Source organism: Geotrypetes seraphini, chromosome 12 (genome assembly GCF_902459505.1).
Source record: "Geotrypetes seraphini chromosome 12, aGeoSer1.1, whole genome shotgun sequence".
Taxonomy (NCBI): Eukaryota; Metazoa; Chordata; class Amphibia; order Gymnophiona; family Dermophiidae; genus Geotrypetes; species Geotrypetes seraphini.
The window spans coordinates 10309846-10332762 of NC_047095.1; the positions used below are offsets into that span (position 1 = coordinate 10309846).

The 22917-nt window shown below is 43.0% G+C and overlaps 1 long non-coding RNA gene across 1 annotated transcript in view; it reads left to right on the top strand.

Annotated features, from left to right (window-relative positions):
* The first annotated feature begins 5782 nt into the window (after positions 1-5782).
* LOC117346740 overlaps positions 5783-22917 on the top strand; it is a 486900-nt gene continuing 469765 nt past the window's right edge. Inside the window, exon 1 of the long non-coding RNA XR_004536654.1 lies at positions 5783-5967. This is a non-coding gene — a long non-coding RNA (uncharacterized LOC117346740). The remainder of the gene's footprint in view (positions 5968-22917) is intronic.

Sequence of the window (22917 nt, forward strand, 5' to 3'; positions counted from 1 at the left end):
CCAGAGTCTGTCATAGGGGAAAGCATCCTTCAGGGATTCAAGACAAACTTAGACAAGTTCCTGCTGAACCTGAACATACGCAGGTAGGGTCAGTGGCGTACCAAGGGAGGGGGCGGGAGGGGCGGTCCACCCCGGGTGCCAGCCCTGAGGGGGTGCTCCCGGCCTTGCCGTTCAGTCCCCCCCACCCCCGAAGGACCGCTCGCCCCACTGACCTTCCTGCACCACCTATGAAGCAGCCGCAGCAGGATCACGACGTCAGCGATCCCTGCGCTGCTTAGGCGCTGCTTTCTGCGCCGCGGTCCCGCCCCTCCTCTGATGACAGGCCTTCAAGGGGTGGGACAGGCCTTCAAGGGGGGGACAGGCAGGCAGGCCTTCAAGGGGGGGACAGGCCTACAAGGGGGGGACAGGCCTACAAGGGGGTGGGACAGGCCTTCAAGGGGGGTGCAGGCCTTCAGGGGGGTGCAGACCTTCAAGGGGGTGCAGGCCTTTGGGTGAGTGCAGGCCTTCAAGGGGGTGCAGGCCTTTGGGGGGGGTGCAGACCTTCGGGGGGGTGCAGACCTTCAAGGGGGGGGCAGGCCTTCAAGGGGGGGACAGGCAGGCAGGCCTTCAAGGGGGGGGACAGGCCTACAAGGGGGGGACAGGCCTACAAGGGGTTGGGACAGGCCTTCAAGGGGGGTGCAGGCCTTCAAGGGGGGACAGGCAGACCTTTAAGGGGGGACAGGCCTTTGGGGGGACCCTGGTTTAGAAGTACACAGAGGGAAGGGGGTGTTCAAAGAGACGTGCATATGCCAAACTTTGGGGGGGGGAGGAAGAAATAATGGGTCTGAAAATAGAGGAGAGGGAGAGAGATGATGGACCATGGGATTTAGGGAGGGAAGGAACAGAAAAGGAGAGAAATTGGACACAAGGGATGGTGTGGAGGAGGGATAGAGATACTGGATAGGAGGGTAATTGGGAAAAGAAAGGGAGAGATGGTGGACTCTGGGGTGGTCAGGAAGGAGGGAGAGATGCCGGATGAAAGGGTAGTTAAGAAAAGGTGGATCTGTGGAGGGAGATGAAAAAAAGGAAAGATACCAGACTTCCTGGGGAGGGAAGGGAAATGGAAAGGGAGGACAGAGTTGGCAGATGGATGGTTAGCATGCAGAAAGAAGAAAGAAGGAGACCCTGGCAAGCAAGTTATCAGAAGAAAACCAGAGCCTTGGACCAACAAGATTTGAAATATAACCAGACAACAAAAGGTAGAAAAATTAATTTTATTTTCTGTTTTGTGATTATAATATGTCAGATTTGAAATGTGTATCCTACCAGAGCTGGTGTTGGACTGCAAACGTGAGCTAGGATTTAACAGAGAGAGGAAAAGTCCTTTTTGTTTCTTTATTTTATTTACACCACAGCGCCAGTGTGGTTAGGAGAAGCCAAAGGGGGTGAAAAAGCTATAAAACCCACCAGGAGTTTTGAAAAAAATCACCCAACTGGGCAGGAAAATTGAATTGAAAAACCAATTCAATAGGCTGAATCGAATCGAAATTTTTTTTCCTGAATCTGGCAGCATTAGTTTGCGCTACTGTCTTAGACTTTAGGACCTGGGATTGGGGAGAGATGGCATCCTCAGTACTTTATAATGCAAGTGAAACGAGGATTTGGTCAAACTTTTGAAGGGTCTGCAGAAAAAAAATATTGTATAGGCCGGGGACATGAGACAGCAGGAAATGGGAACTTTTCTTCCTTCTATTTTTGTGAATGGAAAGGCTGAGGATGTCAGAGAGTTCAGTTAAAATATGTGCTTTATAAGAAAATATAATAATGTGTTTTATAAAGTTTATAGCATAGCTGGCCTACCCAGTGAGGTGTTCCTAGTGGTGGTGGTGGCAGCGTGTCAATGTGTTGAGAGGAAGAGGTGGTCTGGGAAATTCTGCTGAGCAAACTCCGGGCCCATTTCCACCCCCCAGTTAGTCCACTCCACTCAACTGGTTCACACACTGAGTGGGTCTTTGGGTATTGTTTTGGGATCTCTTCCAGTGGTTTATCAGTATCTCCTTCTGGTCCAAGGAAGGAACTTTGTTATCCTTAGCATTGACCTACAGAATATGTTTGTAACAGCGCTGCTTGTGTGGCTTTAGGCTATGTAGTGATCGAAAGAAAAAAACAGACCTTTGCACATTTTTGCACTATATGGTGGGTGTATGAGGAGATTCACATTTCCTGCACAGCTAAGTCCATGTGAAGTTACCTTGTGCTGTATTTGACATCTAGCAAGGTCTCTGTTTGAAAGGAAAGATCTAAACTTAAAAATGAAGTGGCCAGAAGTTATGGTAAAAGCAGATAGTGTAGCTGGTTTTAAGAAAGATTTGGACAAATTCTTGGAGGAAAAGTCCATAATCTGTTATTAAGACATGGGGGAAGTGTCTGCTTGCCCTGGATTGGTATCATGGAATGTTGCTACCCTTTGGGTTTTGACCAGGTATTAGTGTCCTGGATTGGCTACCATGAGAATGGGCTACTGGGCATGATGGACCATTGGTCTGACCCAGTTAGGCTATTCTTATGTTATGTTCTCATCTGTAGGGGCCTTTGTTTTCACTTCTTATTTTAATGTATTTTTTTTCTGGGAACTTATCAGTGTTTTTTATAATGGGAACAATAATGGAAGAGAATTAATGTGTGTGGGATGAGGGGGTAACTAATTTCTTCAGCTAAATAATTCAATCCACTTCAAACAGACATAGGAGAACTCACGCACCATTCACACACCCTCCAACCAAAAACGTCAAAAGAAAAAAACTGTTCGACAACCTCCTAGCCATTCGAACTGCAACACTCGACCCCCAACCCTACAACCAATTGACATCGACCACATACTGCAAAACCTTCAAAAAGAAATAAAAACCCTTCTATTCAAAAAACACATAAAACCGAACTAACACAATCAGAACTGTCCCAAGCATCACCTGCAACTACTCCATATGTACTTCTGATGTCATGACAATTCAGACATAATTTATGTTATGTTATGTTTGGAATATAAGAAAATTCTCACTGCCTGTTTCTATTCTGACCATTTATTCCGTTTCATGGTCATTACAAAAAATATTTTTTTACATGGGGGGGGGTGTCAAAAAATGATGGGCCCCGGGTGCCACATACCCTAGGTACGCCACTGGGTAGGGTACAGTATGTATAACCGAAAGTTATACAGCCCACGATCGACGGAACTTGGACGTTGTGACTTAGACCATGTAAAACATGGTCTAAGTCACAAAAAAACACCTAAACCCACCAGATAAGCACTGCAAACACATAACACAGACCCCCACACACTACCCCAGTGATCACTAACCCCCCCCCCGTAAAAATATTAATCACATCTTTAAAATTCAGACTCCAGACCATCATCACCTGGCCGCCTGGCATAGGAAAGCCTAGTTGTCCAGCACAGAGGCAGCTTAAGTCATCTTGGGGGTGGGTTAGGGACCCATAGAGAGGAGGCCCCATGCCCATAAGCCCTTGTAATCACTGCATTGATACTTAAACATGTGCACTCTCCTATACACCCCCAAACCCATTTTGTACTGGCCTATAAGTGGCTCCTGCAGCCATAAGGGCTATTGGGGTTTAAGATAAGTGGGTCTAGGGGATTCTGGAGGTGGTTTGGGGGGCTCACCATAACCTATAAGGGAGCTGTAGGGAGGAGAAGACATAGCACCCTTTTTGTGAAGTTCACAACAGTGCCCTGTAAGGTAGCCCATTATTTAGGTGGCATGTCTGGGTGTGCAGTCCATCACTTTGCAGACCCCTCCCAAGTCCAACAGGGCTTGTTCTAGGTGTTTTGGACTTGGACGAACATGTGGTATAAAGATGGATGATTTAGCGGCTTGGACGATCAGATTGGCAGGACCTATAATTAGACGATTTTCGAAACAAAAAAAATTTTGGACGTATTTTTTGAAAATGTGTCTTAGGCTGTTTTTTACTTTGGACGACTTGCGAGTTGGACGTAAACGGATTTAGACGTCCCTTTCAAATATGCCCATCTATAGAATTATTGACCTCAATATTAGCAGATAAGTATATTCATTCTAATGGTTAAACCAACAGTTCTTCACCCTTAATCAATCCCACTATCATACTGACTGCTAGGACTCCAGGTAATAGATTTAATGCCCAGAGACCACTCATAAACACTATGATCGGTTTTTAGAAGAAAACTGCTGTAGGCCTTTTTTTTATATATTATGAGGGGCATAATAAAAAAAAGTCTAAGTCCCCTTTTGGCCTAAGGCCTTAAACGTTGAAAGTAGAAGCAGGGAAAATGTCCATTATCAAAAAACACGTCCAAAAGGAGGTTTCTTTTGATAATGGACAGCCTCTACGTTCAGCTGTTTAAACGCCCAGACTACCACTACGTTTATAATTATTACATATAATGAACCCAAAAACGCCTAAGTCCCAAATGCCCAAAACAAGGGCTTTTAGGTGAAGGAGGAGCCTAAAAGCTGGATTCTATAACCGGTGTCTGTCAAAAAGAACACCGGTTACAGAATGCCTCCCCCCCACAACGATCCGGGCAGGAGAGAGCCCAAGCCCTCCTGCCCCGGGAACTCCCTGAAGCCCCAACTGGATCGGGGCAAGAGGGAGCCCAAGCCCTTCTGTCCCGGCGACTCTCTGAACCCCTTACTGGATCGGGGCAAAAGGGAGCCCAAGCCCTCTTGCCCCAGCGATCCCCAACTCCCCCTTCCCACCGCCGATTACGATGGCGCCATGAGGGAGCCCAAGCCCTCCTGGCCCGGCGACACCCCCTACCCCTACACTAAACACTAAGACACCCATTATATTTCTATGGGCATCTTAGCGTTTAGGCCCAGATTCTCTAAATGGCACCATTTTCGGTGGCTGCTGATCACGTGTCAATCATGCGACAATTGCATTTAGAGAATTGCATCTTCAGGAAAGGTAGGCACTGGAAATGTAGGCCAGGTTTTTCAAGGTCTATATTTCAAGCATCTATCTTTGATGTGAATCGTGCCTATGTTGGCACTTTATGGCACCTAACACCACTTCCGGCGTTAGCTACACCTACAGTGGCATTAGGCACCCTAAAGTGCCTCCATAGGTATGATTCCTGTGGCTTTTTTAGGCACTGATAGCCACTTTGAAATTTGTTTTAAACATGTTTTAAATTGTGTTTTGCTCTTAATTTAGGCGCTGGTAGGCCCTTCTCTGTACCTTTTCTAATTCCAGAGAGCTACAATCATTTATACTCCATTGGATCTTAGATCATTGACTTAATGCGTTGTGTACCATGTAATATGTTTCCTTCAACAGGGCAACTGATTTGATTAAGCTTTGTGGCAGGGCCACTATTGAATCAGCATTCCGTTGTTATTGGCTCACCCTAACTTATCTTTAGAGAGGGTGCACATTATTTTGATAGGTGCATATCCGTGGTCTGTTCTATCGCATGCATTTCTTTTTAAGATATTGTGGCATTTCCATCACTGGTGATGAACCTGTCATAGTTAAGTACATTAATAAATCAGTTCCTAGAGGCAGAAAACCAGCTGAATATAGAGCCTCAGAGGCTGCAGAAGTCAGGGCTGCCTATCCAGAAGGAAATGACCTTGATCCTTGAGCCAGAACCTGTCAGGAGAGCAAGTTCCCTTAGAAAGTTCAGTCAGCTGTAATATGCCCAGTGAACTGAGAGGGAGCCAGAGAGCAGACAAGCCTGTGCCCCAGCCACATAAGCTAAGGAGTGGCTTTAACAATTTAAAACAGCTCTCAAAGAGTGTGAAGCAGGCAGCTCAGGAAGACCTGGCAGATAAGACTCTTCTGGCCAGGCAAGGCACCAAGCAGGAACCAAAGGAATGGGAAGGCTCTGAATCTCAGAGTTCTCCAGAACTGGAAGCCCCAGAAGAAAGCATGGAAATAGTAGTGTTTGAAATGCCTGGAGCTGACCCAGAACCAATGGATGTGAGTTTGGCAGTTTCTTGCAAGTGATTTACTTTGTTCTTTTTTCTTGGATATTTTGTTGGGACAGTTTGCTAAATGAATTTGCTACCAAAGAACTGTACTGGAGAAGGTTGTTTTTTTTCCAGCAGTGGGGGCTGGGCTGAAATAGTACTAAAGTGGTACTCAGCCCTGATTGTTTTGCTGTGCACCAGCTGGGACTGTGCAATGAGAGAGAAAGCTGGTGTGTGTGGTTTGTTTGTTTTTTTTGTTTGTTGCTTTGGAACTGAGGTGGATTATGGCAATAAAGTGAGTTCCAGAAGTGTGGGAGCAGGGCTCACTGAATATCTCAGGTAGGGATTTTGTGGGTGCTTGTTAAAAGCTTTTCATTAGAGTGAACCCAGTAATTCTGTCCCAGTTCCCAGGAACTGGAGAATTGCCATGGCCTGGAGAGGCAATAGGTTTGAACTGTAATGAGAAAGAATACTGTGTTTCTATGATGTGTTTTTTTTTGTTTTTTTTTAAACTGCAAGAGCCTAGTGAAGAGAAGGATTGAGTTATCCAAAGCCCAGGTTTATAAAGAAGTGGTGGAATTGTTGTTTTTGTTTGTTTTTTCTTTATTTGGAACTGTATAAAGCTGCCCAGGACATTATCTTGAACTCTGGGTTACTTACCTGGGAGAAGTGCTTGAGTTTGTTTTGGAATACAAACTGGCTACTATGAACTACTATCAGAGTAAAAGCCAGTGAAATAGTTTTGTATTGTTTTTACTCACTGAGGAACTATTGAAATTGAGTAGCAGTCAGTGCAGAAAGCCTGTGGATGTTTGTTTTGCCTGAACTGTGGATTAAAAGGAATTGCAATGGTCTGAAGCATTTTTGATTGTTTTTTCCTAAGCCAGAGAATTCTGTATTGGTTTTGTAGGGTCTTCCCTCCTTGGGAGTCACACCAGGGTCCGTGCTGCCACTTGTCGGCGGTCCCTCACAGTCTTCCTGTGGCCCTGACAGGTAACAAAGTACAGCACCTTCCTACATTGGGAGGTTGTGAGGCATACTGGAAGGCCCTACTTACTCATTGCCTATACTTCCTAGGCATTTTGCTGAATTATGTTCTTATGGTTTTCAGACTGTCCCTGGACAAACTAGCAGAGTCACATGTCTTGCTCAATGTGACACTGAGTTAAAAAAGTGATACTTAAGTAGTCTTCCATCAGGTCCTTATAGGATAATCTCTATGAGCCACGTCTTCATGCAACAGTTAATATTATTGCGGGTAAGCAGAATAAAAATAAAAGCCTAAGACCAAAAGGTATGTAGTATCTGTTCTATGAGGAACAGTTCTACCATAGTAGAAAAGAAAAGTTTTCAAAAAAATATATTGTTTATTTTTCAATATAGTCTCCTGGTAGCTCTACAGCCACTTTTCCTGCTATGACTATAGCCCCTTTGAAAAAAATTCTTCTATTTGACCTTAAAACCAGGATGTCGCAGCTTTCTAGACATCTTCATCACTTGAAAACCTCTGACCATGGAGAGATTTCTTCAAAAAGTGGAACAGGAAATAATCTGAGGGAGTCGGCGGAAACCCCCATTCTCGGATGGCAGCCTGTGATTGTCATGGCATGTACAGCGGAGCATTGTTGTGAAGAAGCAGCATGCCTGCTGTGGGTTTTCCTCATCTTTTCTCCTTGAGTGATTCCTTCAAAGCAATCATTGTGTTGGCATAACTCTCACCAGTTATGGTTGCTTTGTGTGGCATGAACTCCAGAAGCACATTCAGTGTGAGGGTCATCTTCAATGGACTCTCTATCCACTTAAACTGCTTGCTCCAAAATTTTACTTTGTAGGATGATGGGGTAGGCTCACCATAAACTACTGGCATGTGTTAATGGATCTCCTTTGACTTTTTCCCTTCTTATGTGAGAAAGTTTTATCATTGAACAGTGCTCCAAATCTAGCATTTTCTTACTTGATTTGCATGAGGACCCTGACATCCTGTCTCTTGGAATGCTAGACTCACACTGAGCTTCTTGAGGCATGTGCAGACTTGTTTCAACATGCTTGCTACTTTCTGTCATACTCAGGTAGATACAATATTGAACACTTCTATATTACCTTCAACAGTTATCAATTCTGAGCAGGAACTATATTCTGATGCTTCTGATGGGATAAGGTTTACATAGTTCTGTAAGGGTGAATGATGCACCACCGTTGGTCCCATTGAATGGGTGTTACTAGGGTTACCCACAGCATTACCTTCCCTGTTGTTTTGCTTTTTATATATATACTAGTCTTTAAGCCCGTTACATTAGTGGGTGCTAGAATAGATGTGTGTGTCTGTCTGTCTTTCTTTCTCTCTCTCTCTCTCTCTCCTTGGCTGCTTTCTGTCTTTCTTTCTTTCTGTCTCTCTCTTTCCTCGGCTGTCTACCTCCACCCTTGCCTGCTCCCCCTGTTCAGCAGTAGCCCTTCTCCCTTCCTTTTACCCCCCCCCCCCCTGTGTCCAGCAGCACCCCTTCCCTGCTCCCCCTGTCCACCAGCAGCCCCTTCATTTTACCTCCCCCCTGTCCAGCAGCACCTCTTACCTGATCCCCCCTGTCCAGCAGTAGGCCTTCTCCTTTCCCTGCTCCCCCTGTCCAGCATCCGCTAGCCCGGGCAGCTTCGGGGCTTTTGCTAGGCCGGCCCATCTCACATTATCAAAGTGGGCCAGCCTAACAAATGCCCCACGGCTGCTGCGTTTGCTGGTTGGGGGGTGAGAAGAGGCGTCCCAGCAGCGCAGGAGTCAAACCGCTGCTGAAATCGCCATCGCAAGCCGCTCCACACACCGGAAATGGAATTCGGAACGGAGGGGCACAGCACAGAGGCAGAGATCACAAAACCCTAAGTGCACATGTGCGCTTAGGGTTTTATTATAGAGGATGGGATAATAAACTAGCCAATAGAAAGGGTATTTTCTGCTATGATAGCAAAGCAGTGGTTGAGTTAATACATTTGAGAGAGGAGATACCTGACTAAAGAAGGGGGGGGGGGGAGGTAGGCAGGAAGGAGAGATACCCAACTATAGAGGGAGGGAGATGAAGATTTTCCAGGGTGGGAGATGAAGATTCCAGGAAGATTTTCTGGAAAAAGAGGTGTAGCAGGGGGGTAGGTGATGTTTGACAGGGCCAGATTCTGTAAATAGGGATGGAAAAACAAGAGATGGTGTCAGAGGATGGAAGGAGAGAAATGTTGAGCATGGAGTGGTAGGGAGAGGTAGAAGAGATGGGAAGAGAAGTTACCCATGGAAAGGAAAGGGAGGGAAATGATGGTGCCTATGAATGGCAGAGAAGGGTGAGGAGAAGAGAACAAAACTAGACAGATTTGAAAAGGAAGAAAAATGGAAGAAAATTTGATTGTGAAAGTTAGACATTGGTCAGGAAGTAAAGCAAAAAGAAAATGTAATTAGACAGAGCACAGGGGAGCAGAACCAGAAATGTGGAATGAGATTAGAAAGATAAAAATCACCAAACAAAGGTGGGTAATGGGATTTGATATACTGCCTTTCTATGAAACCATTGAATTAAAATGTGTCGGGTTTGAGAATTTACATCTGCTATGTATATATTGCACTACACAGGAGGAAATGTGAGGGGGTGCCTTATGTGATTAATCACATGATTAAAACATTTAATCACGGTGACATTTGTATTTGAGTCTGATAAAGACTGGATAATGAGGCTGTATTTTCAAAATAATGAAAAATAGTTTTGGGGATGAAAAGTGTGGATATTTTCTGATGTCTGTATAGATACACAGGAATAAAGAAAACAGTTTTTGTTATTACGCCCTCAGGTATTATCCATGGGAGCTAATTTCTTCTTACTTTTTTCCTGCAAATGTTTAATTTTGTATGAATCAAATAGGTATCTTTTCTTTGATCCCAAACAATTAAAGGCTTTTCTTGAAAATAAATGCAAGATACAGGTCCAGGTTAGGGATCCACGAGAAGAAATAGGAGATTAGCCTAAAAAGGAAGGATGTTTAATTTAATTTTAGTCCTATCTGAGGTGCCGTCAATTGCTTAGTATTTCTTAATTTCATTGTGCCTCTTTTTCCTAATAATTTTCTCCCCAGCCACTTGAGGACTTACAGGGAATTTAGCTATATGACTATTTTTGACACATGTTTTTCATGATTTTATGTTTGTATTATAATTTGTATGTAATAGCTGTTTTCTGTTTCCTGAGGCATGTAATATGTTATAATTCAATTAAAATTGAATAAATAAAGAATTTTTTAAAAGCAAACATTTAGGGCTCCTTTTACAAAGGTGCGTTAGGGCCTTAACGTGTGGAATAGCACATGCTAAAATGCCGCGCGCACTAGCCACTACCCCCTCCTCTTGAGCAGGCAGTAGTTTTTCAGCTAGCACGCACTAATCCGGTGTGTGCGCTAAAAACGCTAGCGCACCTTTGTAAAAGGAGCCCTTAATCACAATTAATATTGTGATTTAAAAATTTAATCAACGTATAGCCCTAGTATTTATGTAAAATATATACAGTATAACCTGCTCTATCTACAATTTTAAGCAGTTTATAAAAGAGTTGTGTATATATAATTTTAAACTATATCATAGATTTAAAAATGACACATATAAATACCAGTATTCTTAAAAGACAATTAAAACATCTAAAATAACATTAAAAGTTATTCTAATCAAGTGCTTTCACACCATGAAATCACAGTCGAATTCCAAGCCACTTACTTCACTTACAGCATTGAATTTGCCTGCTGACGAGTGATGTACCTTAATGGCTAGTGCAGTGGCCAGAGAACCTCCTTTGATTCTTACTGCAGCTCTTTGTGATTCTGAGTAAGCCACGTAACCCTCCATTACCCCAGGCTAAAGGCGTAGTAAGGGAAGGGGAGGCCGGTCTGCCCTGTGTGCGGTATTTGTAAGGAGCACAAACACCCATCCTCCTTTCCACCTCCCCACTTCTCCTTCCCGACATCTTTTTCCTCCCCCCCCCCCACCCCCGCTGCGCTGCACAGGTGTACCCCTTTCCTTCCCTCATACCTCATTTATTTTCCCTGCATGAGCAATATTATGAACTTGCTGCCCGCATCAGTGTCGCCTCTCTCTGATGTCACTTCTGGGTCCCATGCCTAGAAAGTGACATCAGAGGGATAGCTGACATGATGTGGGCAGCAAGTTTGTGATGTTTCTCATGCCTGGAAAATTAAAATGGTACGGGGGAAGGGAAGAGGGCGTGTGTGTTAGAAGGGGGGGGGGGTCAGAAAGGAGCAGGGGGATGGAGAAGAGGGCAGGGAAGAGGTACCGCAGCCCACTACGCCACTCACCCTCACTACGCCACTGCCTCAGGCATAAATTAAGTACCTATATATAATAGTAAACCACTTTGATTATAACCACAGAAAGTCAATGCACCAAATCCTACCCCCTTTCCCTTTCAAATTGTGAGTTGGGTTAAAGCTCTCAAAACAGGAAGAGAATTCCAAAATATTAACAGAGGTTGCAAAAACCCATATACAACTTTTATCTAGTCACATATGATGAAATGATGGAACATTAAACAAAAATCAAATCCTATTGATCTAAACAAATGAGGGGGAGGGGGGATGATAAATCCACAGAGTGAAATAGATACTAAGCAGCTTTAAGCCCTAAGTCCTAGCTTTAAGCCGTAAGATAAAAGTCTGAAACTCTATTCTCCAAAAAAACCTGATAACCAATGGAGATTGTAGAATATAGAGGATTGCACAGACACCCAAGAAGACTTGTACTATAGCATTTTGAATGAACTGAAGAGCTCTCAATGAAAATTCAGGAAGTTCTAAATATAAGGCGTTGCAAAGGTCAAGATGAGTAACCCCTAAAAACTCTACGAGAGGTTGGTGAAAAGTTCTCAGCCCAACCAACTTCCTAAACTCTGAGTTATTTTGCCACTGTAACTGAAAACAGTGTTATCTTATTTCGTTAACTGCCAATTTGCAGAAACAAAATTCTGTTTTTGACATTATTTCAGACCATTGATTGAACCATAGTCACGTCAATCGCTTCTTGGTTGGGCTGAGGACTTTTCAGCACCCCCTTGTAAAACAGAATGAAATTTTTCTTGTGCCTAAAAGTGGCTTGAAGCAGGAGACTAACCAAAGTTTTTAAAAAAGAAGAAACTTCTTTTAACAACCAATTTAATCTAAGATCTCAAGCTTAAATCAGTCAATCAATATGTCTAATGAACCATGCCCTTCACACATACAATAAAGGTTTCCCACACTGTAAAGTCAGTCCCCAAGCTGTTTTTCATGCAGTGATTAAATTTTAAATTTTAATGATCAGCGCAGAGCATTTGTATTAAGTACACTTTTAAATAATTTTGGAAATTGTGTGATCATACCTTTGCCTTGAATCCCATGCCTTATTGAAATGGTTATGCTAAGTACACACATCTCCAATCCATGGTTAAATTAATACTGTACTGTATGTCTATTTATTAAATATAGTGCTTTGGCTACAAAAGTTACACTTACAATACTACTTTATAATACAAGAGGAATTTTTCTCCTCCCGTATCTGGGATAACAAATAACAAAGTCATGATTCCACTGGATCATCCTTAGCAAACCAGTAGTAACCCACAACATGGTATGTATTAGGCTATATTTTTTTGCCGTTGCATGGTGAGCCATGAGGTTTAAAACAAATGCCTTCTGCATCCTGAGTCAAATCCTTTAAACACACAAATAGAATGGTGTCATCACGCTTTTTTTTTTTTTTTTTTTTAAATAATTGAGGAAATTAAAGCCTCAAACACTTGACAAACACATGTGCTCCAAACACACCAATGGCCTTTAGAAAACAGCTTTACCAGTGCTTGATTATATCGTAGTGCTATGAAACTTAAACTGAGAATTAGTAGCTGAACAAACCGTAAATAGATTTTGTCACACGAGATGTCAGAAGTGCAGTAACATGTTCCAAAATGTGCATTAAGTAATGAATGACAGTATGGGCCATATTCTATATATGGTGCCTAAATATTGGCACTAACTAGAATGGTGTTTAGTAGAATTACGCTTAGTAGAATTGCGCTTAGCACCTGCGTGCAATGCATAACTTAGGCGCACCCATTTAGGCTTGCTAAAACCAGGCCTAAATGTCTGTGCCCAATTTATGCAGTATGAGTATTTTTAGGAAGGGTTGCAGAAACCTCAGACATTGATATGCCAAATGTGTTGAACTTAAGGGTGACTAAGTGGAATAATTTCTAAGATTCTTGGCTCCACGTCATTCCCTTCTTGGTTGTACAGAAAACTCTTCAGCATCACCTCGTATTACTGCACATGGCAGATCTAAGTGGGTTACAGTAAAAAAAAAAAAAAAAAAGAGTTCAGCAAAGAGATAGGAAACTAAAGGTTATAATCCTAGTATACAGAGTAGAGTAGAATATTAATCGATTTAGTATATAAAGTGGGATAAGTGATGGGAGATTGTGGATAATGATTCTGCACGAGTGGTATGGTTGCAGTGGGAATCCATATCCCTATATTAAGTAGGTGAGAAGGGTTGCGTGAATAGCCATGTCTTGAAGGCTACTTTAAATTCCTTAAGGGAGATTTTATGGATAGAGGGGAAAGAGTATTCCAAATAGATGGGCCTGTGAAAAGAATGCTTGCTGATGAGTGGACTCAAGTTGTGCCAACCTTGTCTTTCATTATGGGAAAAGGTATGGGCTAAGCTATATTGTTAAGAAGCCCCAGGGTCCCACAACCACGGTGGACCACTGAGAACCAGTGTATGCTCCTGGCCTTTGCTTGAATCACCAGTTCCACAGAGAACCTTCACACATGTACATACAAGAGTTGTGGTTATCAGCATACATTTTCTACAAATAAATGAATTTACATACATAAATTATGAACTGAAACCAATAAATATCAAAACACATTAACATGCAAATCAATAATTATGTCACACAAATCATAAGTCATTAATAAACTTGTAGTATTAATAAACCATTCTAAGGGCTCCATGTTTTCTTTGACGCACAAAGGAGCAGAATGAACTAACCAAGGTTTATGGTTGAGCTTCCAATGAAAGGCCTTGGTAGTTCATTCTGACCCTTTGTGCATCTAAGAAAACAAGGAGCCCTTAGGATGCTTCGCTTCATGTTTAATGAAGTGAGCAAACAAGATTTGGGAGCTCCTCTCCTTCAGCCTATAGGAGTTGAGCACATAAGGGTAAAATGTCCGAACAAAAATGTCTTTATTATTCACTTGTCATCTTGCTTTTCTTTAAATGCATAGCAGAAGAAGGGGAAATGGATAAATTAGTCTCACCAGATAGTTTGAATATATCTCAGTTTCTTGAATCATCTAAGGACATAATCGCTAAACGGGCTACATTCGGTTGTTTTAAAAACAGAGTTAGAGAAACAGGCTATTTTAAAGTTGTACTTTTGAAAAAATAAGATCTGTTTTCTGGCCAACGGGTAACAATTTTTCCTGATGTCTCTAAATAGACTCAAGCCTCCTTTTTAAGAAACTGCAATAGCAGTTTCTAGTGCGGGGAGCTGCGCTGAATGGCCCACTCTGCTCCTGATACTCATTGAGTTCCTATGAGCGTCGGGAGCAGCGTGGCCCATTCAGCGCAGCTCCCCGCACTAGAAACTGCTATTGCAGTTTCATAAAAGAGGGAGTCAGTTTAGGAGGAGGCAGTTTCTACTGCTTAGGGCAAAAGCTCTAGCAGTGGGTGCAACCTTCTTTCTAAAATTTCCCTATAAGTGCCATATCTGGTATGCAAGTGATAAATATGTATTCTTGGACCCGGTCAAGTTGAATGATTTTCTTAAAGACAAACCTTTGCTGATAGTTTAAAAATTTTTTCTTTTTCAGTTTAGGAGGATGTTCTTTGACATAATAAAGTAAGCCACAAATTTTGCCTTTTAAAGATGGTAATAATATAACAGATTTAATTTCCTAGATTAGTAATGGTGACCAGTATAATGTGGGCTAGATCAGTGGTTCCCATCCCTGTCCTGGAGGACCACTAGGCCAGTCGTGTTTTCAGGATAGCCCTAATGAATATGCATGGAGCAGATTTGCATGCTTGGCACCTCAATTATATGCAGATCTCTCTCATGCATATTCATTAGGGCTATCCTGAAAACCCGACTGGTCTGGTGGTCCTCCAGGAGAGGGTTGGGAACCACTGGGCTAGATCATTGATGATGTTTATTTCTCCTTTATATTGTTTTAAAGTGTATTTGTTTATGCTGAAGATCTATGGATATTCATGAATGTTTGTTATTTAGCCCTCTAGAAAAGCACATCCATCACCTACAAAGCTGCCATCCTAGAAGTGAAGAAAGCCTACTACTCTCGCCTCCTACAATTAGCCCCTGCTAGATCCAAACAACTATTCACCCTCACAAACCAACTTTTCACCAGTGCCCAAGGAAAAAGCCACAACAACCAAACAGAACTTGATAGTGAGACTCTCTCGAACTTCTTCCAGTCCAAAGTACAAACCGTTCGCAACAATCTTGACACCAACACCAACCCCACTCCTGCACACCCCCAGCCTAACCCAAATACCCTATCCTCTACCACTCTCCCCCAATTTGATATGGCCACCCATGCCGAGGTTCTCGAAACCCTGAGAGAACTCAAACCCTCCAACACCATCCTCGATCCCTGCCCATCCAGCCTCCTGCTGTCCACAGAAGACACCATGGTAGAATCCATCCTCCCCATCATTAACACCTCCCTCTCCACAGGGACAGTTCCCCTCAGCTGGAAATCAGCTATTATCAAACCCACTCTCAAAAAACCCACCCTTGATCCTAACGAACCCGGCAACTATCGCCCGGTCTCCAACCTCCCATTTGTCTCCAAACTCCTAGAACGAATTGCACTCCACCGACTATACCCTTTCATAGAAGAACAAGCGGCCCTGTCCCCTGCTCAATCTGGCTTCCGAACAGGCCACAGCACAGAATCAGTAATCCTAGATATCATCGATGACAGCTGGTCAATACTCGACAAAGGCAGCGATGCCCTACTAGTCCTACTTGACCTCAGTGCTGCCTTTGACACGGTCAACCACTACCTCCTCATATCCAGACTCTATGACCTTGGAATCAAGGACTCTGCCCTCCAATGGTTCACCTCCTTCCTCCACCAAAGGACCCAAACTGTCCTACTAGGGACGCACAAATCTAACCCCAAGCCTATCAAATATGGCGTTCCCCAAGGCGCCCTTCTATCTCCCTTCCTATTCAACCTCTACATCAGACCTGTCATTGATATAGTGCAGAAGTACAACATTAAAATCCACTTCTATGCCGATGACATCCAGCTGCTCCTCTCTCTAGGCGAAAACCGATCGTCCCAAATTGCTAACCCCCAACACTGCCTTTCTGACATGAAAACCTGGATGACAAACAAACTACAACTGAACGCCTCTAAGACCGAACTCTTATGGATCAGGAAAAAAAACACCAAATACACCCGCCAAACACTATCATGGGACTCCACTCTACTAAAGGCAACAGATCAAGTACGCAGCCTAGGAGTAACCTTAGACGGACACCTATCCCTATTCACCCACATATCCCAAGTAGTCTCTACCTCCTTCTACTACCTCCACCAACTGAGAAGGATCAAACCCTATATCTCCACACCTGACCTAGCACAACTCCTCTACGCATATGTCCTTTCCAGAATGGATTACTGCAACTCCCTATTTAATGGAATAACCAAAAAAGATCTCAAGCGCCTCCAACAGGTCCAAAATGCAGCTATCCACCTCCTACACAGCCTCAACTACCATGATCCCATCTCCCCAGCACTCCGTGCTGAACACTGGCTCCCAATTAACCAACGCTGTGCATTCAAGGCCCTGGCAATAGCACACAAAATAATTTATGCCACCACCCCATCCTACATAAAATCCAAGCTACCCATCTACATCCCCACCCGCACCCTCCGCTCAGAAACGGAGATATGCCTATGCATTCCCCCCGGAAGGTCCCTCCTCTCAGAAACCGCCCGCAAACGCTCCTACAGCCACTTCATTCCCCAACTCTGGAACCAACTCCCCCCTCAACTCAGACTACAGAACTCACTAATGACATTCCGGAAAATGGTAAAGACCCTCCTCTTCAACTAAAGGTCGCCCTCAGTCTTAAACCCCACCTCTACCCTTCCTTCTCCATTCTAATCTTCTGCATAAATTTCTGTATAGTCCACTCAGCCTATACTCAACTTATATCTAAACTAAACTACCGTATTTTCGCGGATATAACGCGCGCGTTATATGCGTTTTTACGTACCGCGCATACCCTTCGCGCGTTATATGCCTGAGCGCGGTATACAAATTTTTTTTTACATATTTCACACCCCGCCCGACGCCCGATTCATCATCCGGAAGGACGCTCGCACCCCCACCGCTCGCACCCCCACCCCGAAGGACCGCCGACTCCCCGACAATATCGGGCCAGGAGGGAGCCCAAACCCTCCTGGCCACGGCGACCCCCTACCCCCACCTCGCACTACATTACGGGCAGGAGGGATCCTAGGCCCTCCTGCCCTCGACGCAAACCCCCCTCCCCCCAACGACCGCCCCCCCCAAGAACCTCCGACCGCCCCCCCAGCCGACCCGCGATCCCCCTAGCGACCCCCCCACCCCCCTTCCTCGTACCTTTGGTAGTTGGCCGGACAGACGGGAGCCAAACCCGCCTGTCCGGCAGGCAGCCAACGAAGGAATGAGGCCGGATTGGCCCATCCATCCTAAAGCTCCGCCTACTGGTGGGGCCTAAGGCGCGTGGGCCAATCAGAATAGGCCCTGGAGCCTTAGGTCCCACCTGGGGGCGCGGCCTGAGGCACATGGGCCCAACCCGACCATGTGCCTCAGGCGGGGCAGTGCACGGAAAGTCAGGGCAGGTGAACGGAGAGTCGGGACAGCGCACGGAGAGGCGGGGCAGTGCACCGAAAGTCAGGGCGGGTGAACGGTGAGTCGGGGCAACCAGAGGAGAGTCGGGGAGGGCGAAAGGAGAGTCAGGGTGGCCAGAGGAGAGTCGGGCAGCATGCGCGGTATACCCATGAGCGCTGTATACAAAAGTTTCCGTACATACAAGTGTGGTTTCTGCGCGCTATACCCGTGTGCGCGTTTTACACGGGTGCGCGTTATATCCGCGAAAATACGGTACTTATATTTAAACTACTGTTCTTAATTTGCTGTATAGTCCCTATATCTAAACTGCTGCGCAGTCTTGTATGTCCAAGTATTTAAATCTACTGTATAATCTTGTATGTCCAATTCACTCCATTGTGAATGTTTACTTGTAAACCATTCTGAGCTACTGGGAGGACGGGATAAAAAATCTAAATAAATAAATAAATAAATAAATTGTAACAAATAGATAAAGAATTTTTTTTGAAAACCACGCCCACAACACCCCCTAGCAGAAAGGCTTTTTTAAGGTTTTTTGAGGCATCCGTCTGCTTTGAAAATGAGCACCATATCGTCCCATGACTCCATCATATTTAACTGTCTATATGCGGTTGGCATGATGGCAAATTCCCAACCAGCATTTAAGATTTGAAAGTGCAGCTCTGGTTGTCTTGTTGGGCAGATTGGATGGACAGTAGAAGTCTTTATCTGCCACCATTTACTGTGTTTTACTATAGAATTTAAGACATATTGACATAGATTATTCTTATTCATAATAATTTAATTTATTTCAGCTAAGCAAAAGAAAGACAAACTAAAACGCCGCCAAGAAGCTGACTCTCTGATCTAAACTAAACTAAAACTTAACCTTATATACCGGGTCTTCAACTAAAGGAAGCTCGACATGGTTAACAATAAATTAAAAAAAAATAAAGTAAACTGAAATATAAGAGTTAGGGCTCTCTTTACAAAGCCACGCTAGCAGAGTTAACACGTGCGACTTTTCATCACCTGCTAACCCCAGCACTGGCCAAAAAACTACCACCTGCTTAAGAGGAGGCGGTAGCGGCTAGCGCATCTGGCAGTTTAGCACATGCTATTGCACGCGTTAAACCGCTAAAGCGCATTCATAAAAGGAGCTCTTAGTTTTCAAAATGTTTAGTGAATAAAAAAGTTTTTAGAAGTTTACAGAAGAGTTGGAAGGAACTGGGACACCTCAAAATTAGGGGAAGTTCATTCCATAATTGGGAAAATTTAAACGGCAGAAAGCTGCTAAAATTCTTAACTCCTTGAATTCCTCTCCTAGAAGGAAAAGAAAGTTCAAATCGATGAACGCCTCTCGCATATGAAAATCTATAAACATTCCATAGCAGAGGAACAAGAGGAGCAAAGATACTATGTAAAATCTTAAAAACAATACATAAACACTTAAACTGAATTCTAAAATAAACCGGGAGCCAATGGAGAGAGAAAAGCAAAGGAGTCACATGGTTGAATTTGCTCTTTCCATAGATCAACTTCGCGGCGGTACTTGTATTTGTCTGATGTGAGCTGGCCATTTTCTCTTTTAAATAATTTTGACATTTGAAAAAATACTGAATAGATTTTCCAAGCATAGCCTTTGTAATATAGATCCCTATTGTTTGAAGCCATGCTCTTCCTCAAGCCTGCTCAAGGTGATATTGCTCATTTTTATTAGAGATAGGAGTTTGTCTATTTTTAATATGAAATCCCTTCAGTCTGGGGAATGAAGTAGAATGCCGTAGAAATTACATAATCTGAAATTTAAGTTTTTCAGCAGTTCTGAACATGCTTAATCTGATTTTCCCTACTACTTAAGAGCATTTCAAAATGCACAATTAGCTCAGAGCTAAGAAGAGAAAGAACAGAAGAGAACCACAGGAATTAAGATTTCAAATGAGGTATTGATTAATTTATTTAAATAGAATTCTTTTTTTTAAACTTTATTTAGTTTTTAATGCCAACAAAAAGTGCAATACAATTTACATACAAATAATAATAATCAAATAAGCACTTATAAACAATCAGAATCTATACAAAAGATACAAATTCCCTCCCCCATCCATCATTACCATCAGGAATAATATCAAAACAAAAGATATACCCCCCTCCCGTTCCCAACCCCTCTGGATGTGTGGGTGCAATACAATGGAAAATAAAGATAAAGGGCAACTATAACAAATCTACAAAAGACGTCAATGAACCAATTTGAATATCTTATTATGCCCCAGCAAGTCAGCATTCATTATAAGTTAAGCATAAGCTTGCCCACCAGAAAGGAAAACTAAGGTGATCCTAATTCTTCCAATTGCGAGTAATCATTTGCATGGCTATCCCATATGCAATAACGTTCCACATATAACTACCTCATACGTTAATGGAGTTGATGCCTCCAGTATGGTATTAATCTGTCCCCATATTGACTTCCAAAAGTTAAATATCTTTAATTGCCAACTACTATTGTAATCCTGGAGATTTACAAGCTTGGATTACTCTGAATCAAGAAGGTAATAAAATGACACTATTACTCAGAGAAGCGCAAATCCAAAGAGAGAAGAAGCAGATGCAAGGGCTGGATAGCAGAGTGGGGAGAAGAGTATAGAGCATGAGTACTGATGAAGAGCACAATTACTGAAGGGGATGGAGAGAGAGAGGGAGACAGACTGAGAGAGTGATTGAGATAAAGATGTCCGCCAGTTTTTTTAACTTTCTGAAAACATTAAAACTCAAGAAAATGATGGAGCCCATGGGATCATTTCTCTCTCTCTCAAGACACCCTCAGTACATAGCTCCTCCCATTCAAGTACTAACCAGGCATGATCCTACTTAGCTTCAGGCAAGATCAGCCACATTCATAGCTACTAGATGTTAGGGTCCACCTTGGGTATCAGAGCCCTTGAAAAAGATCTGTGTGTCATTGTAGTCAATACGCTGAAACCTTCTGCCCAGTGTGCAGCAGAGGCCAAAAAAGCAAACAGAATGCTAGGAATTATTAAAAAGGGGATAGTTAACAAGACTAAGAATGTTATAATGCTTCTATATCTCACCTTGAGTATTCTGTTCAATTCTGATCACCTTATAGCGGAACTAGCAAAGGTTCAAAGAAGAATGACCAAAATGATAAAAGGGTTGGAACTCCTCTCATATGAGGAAAAACTAAAGAGGTTAGGGCTCTTCAGTTTTGAAAAAAAAAAAATGGCCAAGGGGATATATGATTAAAGTCTACACAATCCTGAGTGGTGTAGAATGGATACAAGTGGATCAAATTTTTACTCTGTAAAAAATTACAAAGACTAGGGGACACTATAGAGTTAGAGGGAACTACTTTTAAAACCAATAGGAGGAAATATTTTTTCACTCGGAGAATAGTTAAGCTCTGGAACACGTTGCCAGAGATTGTGGTAAGAATGATTAACTAAATTGGTTTTAAGAAAGGTTTGGACAATTTCCTGGAGGAAAGGTCCATAGTCTGTTATTGAGATAGATATGGGGGAAGCTACTGCTTACCCTGAATCGGTAGCAAGAAATGTTGCTACTATTTGGGTTTTTGCCAGGTCCTAGAGACCTGGATTGGCCACCATGAAGATGGGCTACTGGGCTAAATTGGCCATTGGTCTGACCCAGCAAGGCAATTCTCATATGTGTGGCTAAGTTCGCCTACATAACTCCTCCAAATTCTTGGAAAGCATTGTTGTCAGTTTTCCATTGGATGTCTTTTATGAGATCATCAATGTCAGCCTTGCCTCTTCAATTGCTGGATGCACTAGTATTTCTTTGGTACCTCATTCAGAAAAACAACTTGCTGGTTTCCTGAGACTGGCCCAAGTGATACAGGCACATCCTGAAATTCAAAGGGATAAAATATCTGTTGTGTTACCCATTTAACCTGCACTTTGCTGGTAGTCCTTATGAATTGATGACCTACATTAAGTGCACCACTTCACTATTTGGTAGCCTACATGGTCAACACAAGTTGTCATAGCACTCCATTGGTGCAGAAATTGATTATAAATATATTTTTTCTCTAATTTTAAAATATTAATTTTATTAATTCAATTAATTCACTCGGAGAATAGTTAAGCTCTGGAACACGTTGCCAGAAGTTGTGGTAAAAGCGGATAGCATAGCTGGTTTTAAGAAAGGTTTGGCCAAATTCCTGGAGGAAAAGTCCATAGTCTGTTATTAAGACATGGGGGAAGCCTCTGCTTGCTCTAGATCAGTTGCATGGAATGTTGCTACTCTTTGGGTTTTGGCCAGGTACCTTAGCCACTGTGAGAATGGGCTACTGGGCTTGATGGATCCAATGGTCTGACTCAGTAAGGTTAGTCTTATGTTGTTATGTCCTCTCATTTAAGCCAGAACAACTAACAAAAAGTGAAAACTAAGGGTTCCTTTTACTAAGGTGCTCTAGCGTTTTTAGCACATGCTGCATTGCCACACGCGCTAACCCTGCGCTACACGCCAAGAACTAACACCAGCTTAATGCTAGCGTTAGCATCTAGCGTACGCGGCAATGCAGTGCACTTAAATCTCTAGTGCAGCTTAGTAAAAGGAGTCATAAAATAAACATGCACAAGCATATTTATCTATCAAGATATAGGGGACATTTTACTAAGTTGCGGTAAACATTAATGTGTGCTTACTGGAGGCTAAAATGCTGTGGTAGATTTTGCATGTACATGTGCTAAACATAGTTATTCTTTTTTAGTGCTGTGGTGGTTCTGGGGACGGTGAGTAAGTGTGTACTGGTTAGTGCAGCTACATTGCTGCATGCTAACTGATTAGTGCATAGTTTGTGCATGAGCTTTGCTGCCTACAAAATAGGTGTCAGTAGTGCTAAACTAAACTAAACTAAGTCTTAAGTTTATATACCGCATCATCTCCACGGAAGTAGAGCTCGGTACGGTTTACAAAGCTTAAAAATATAAGAAGAGAGGAGAAAGATTTACAAGAGTATATGAATAGAGGGAATATAAACAGGAGAAGAAATGATTTTATGTT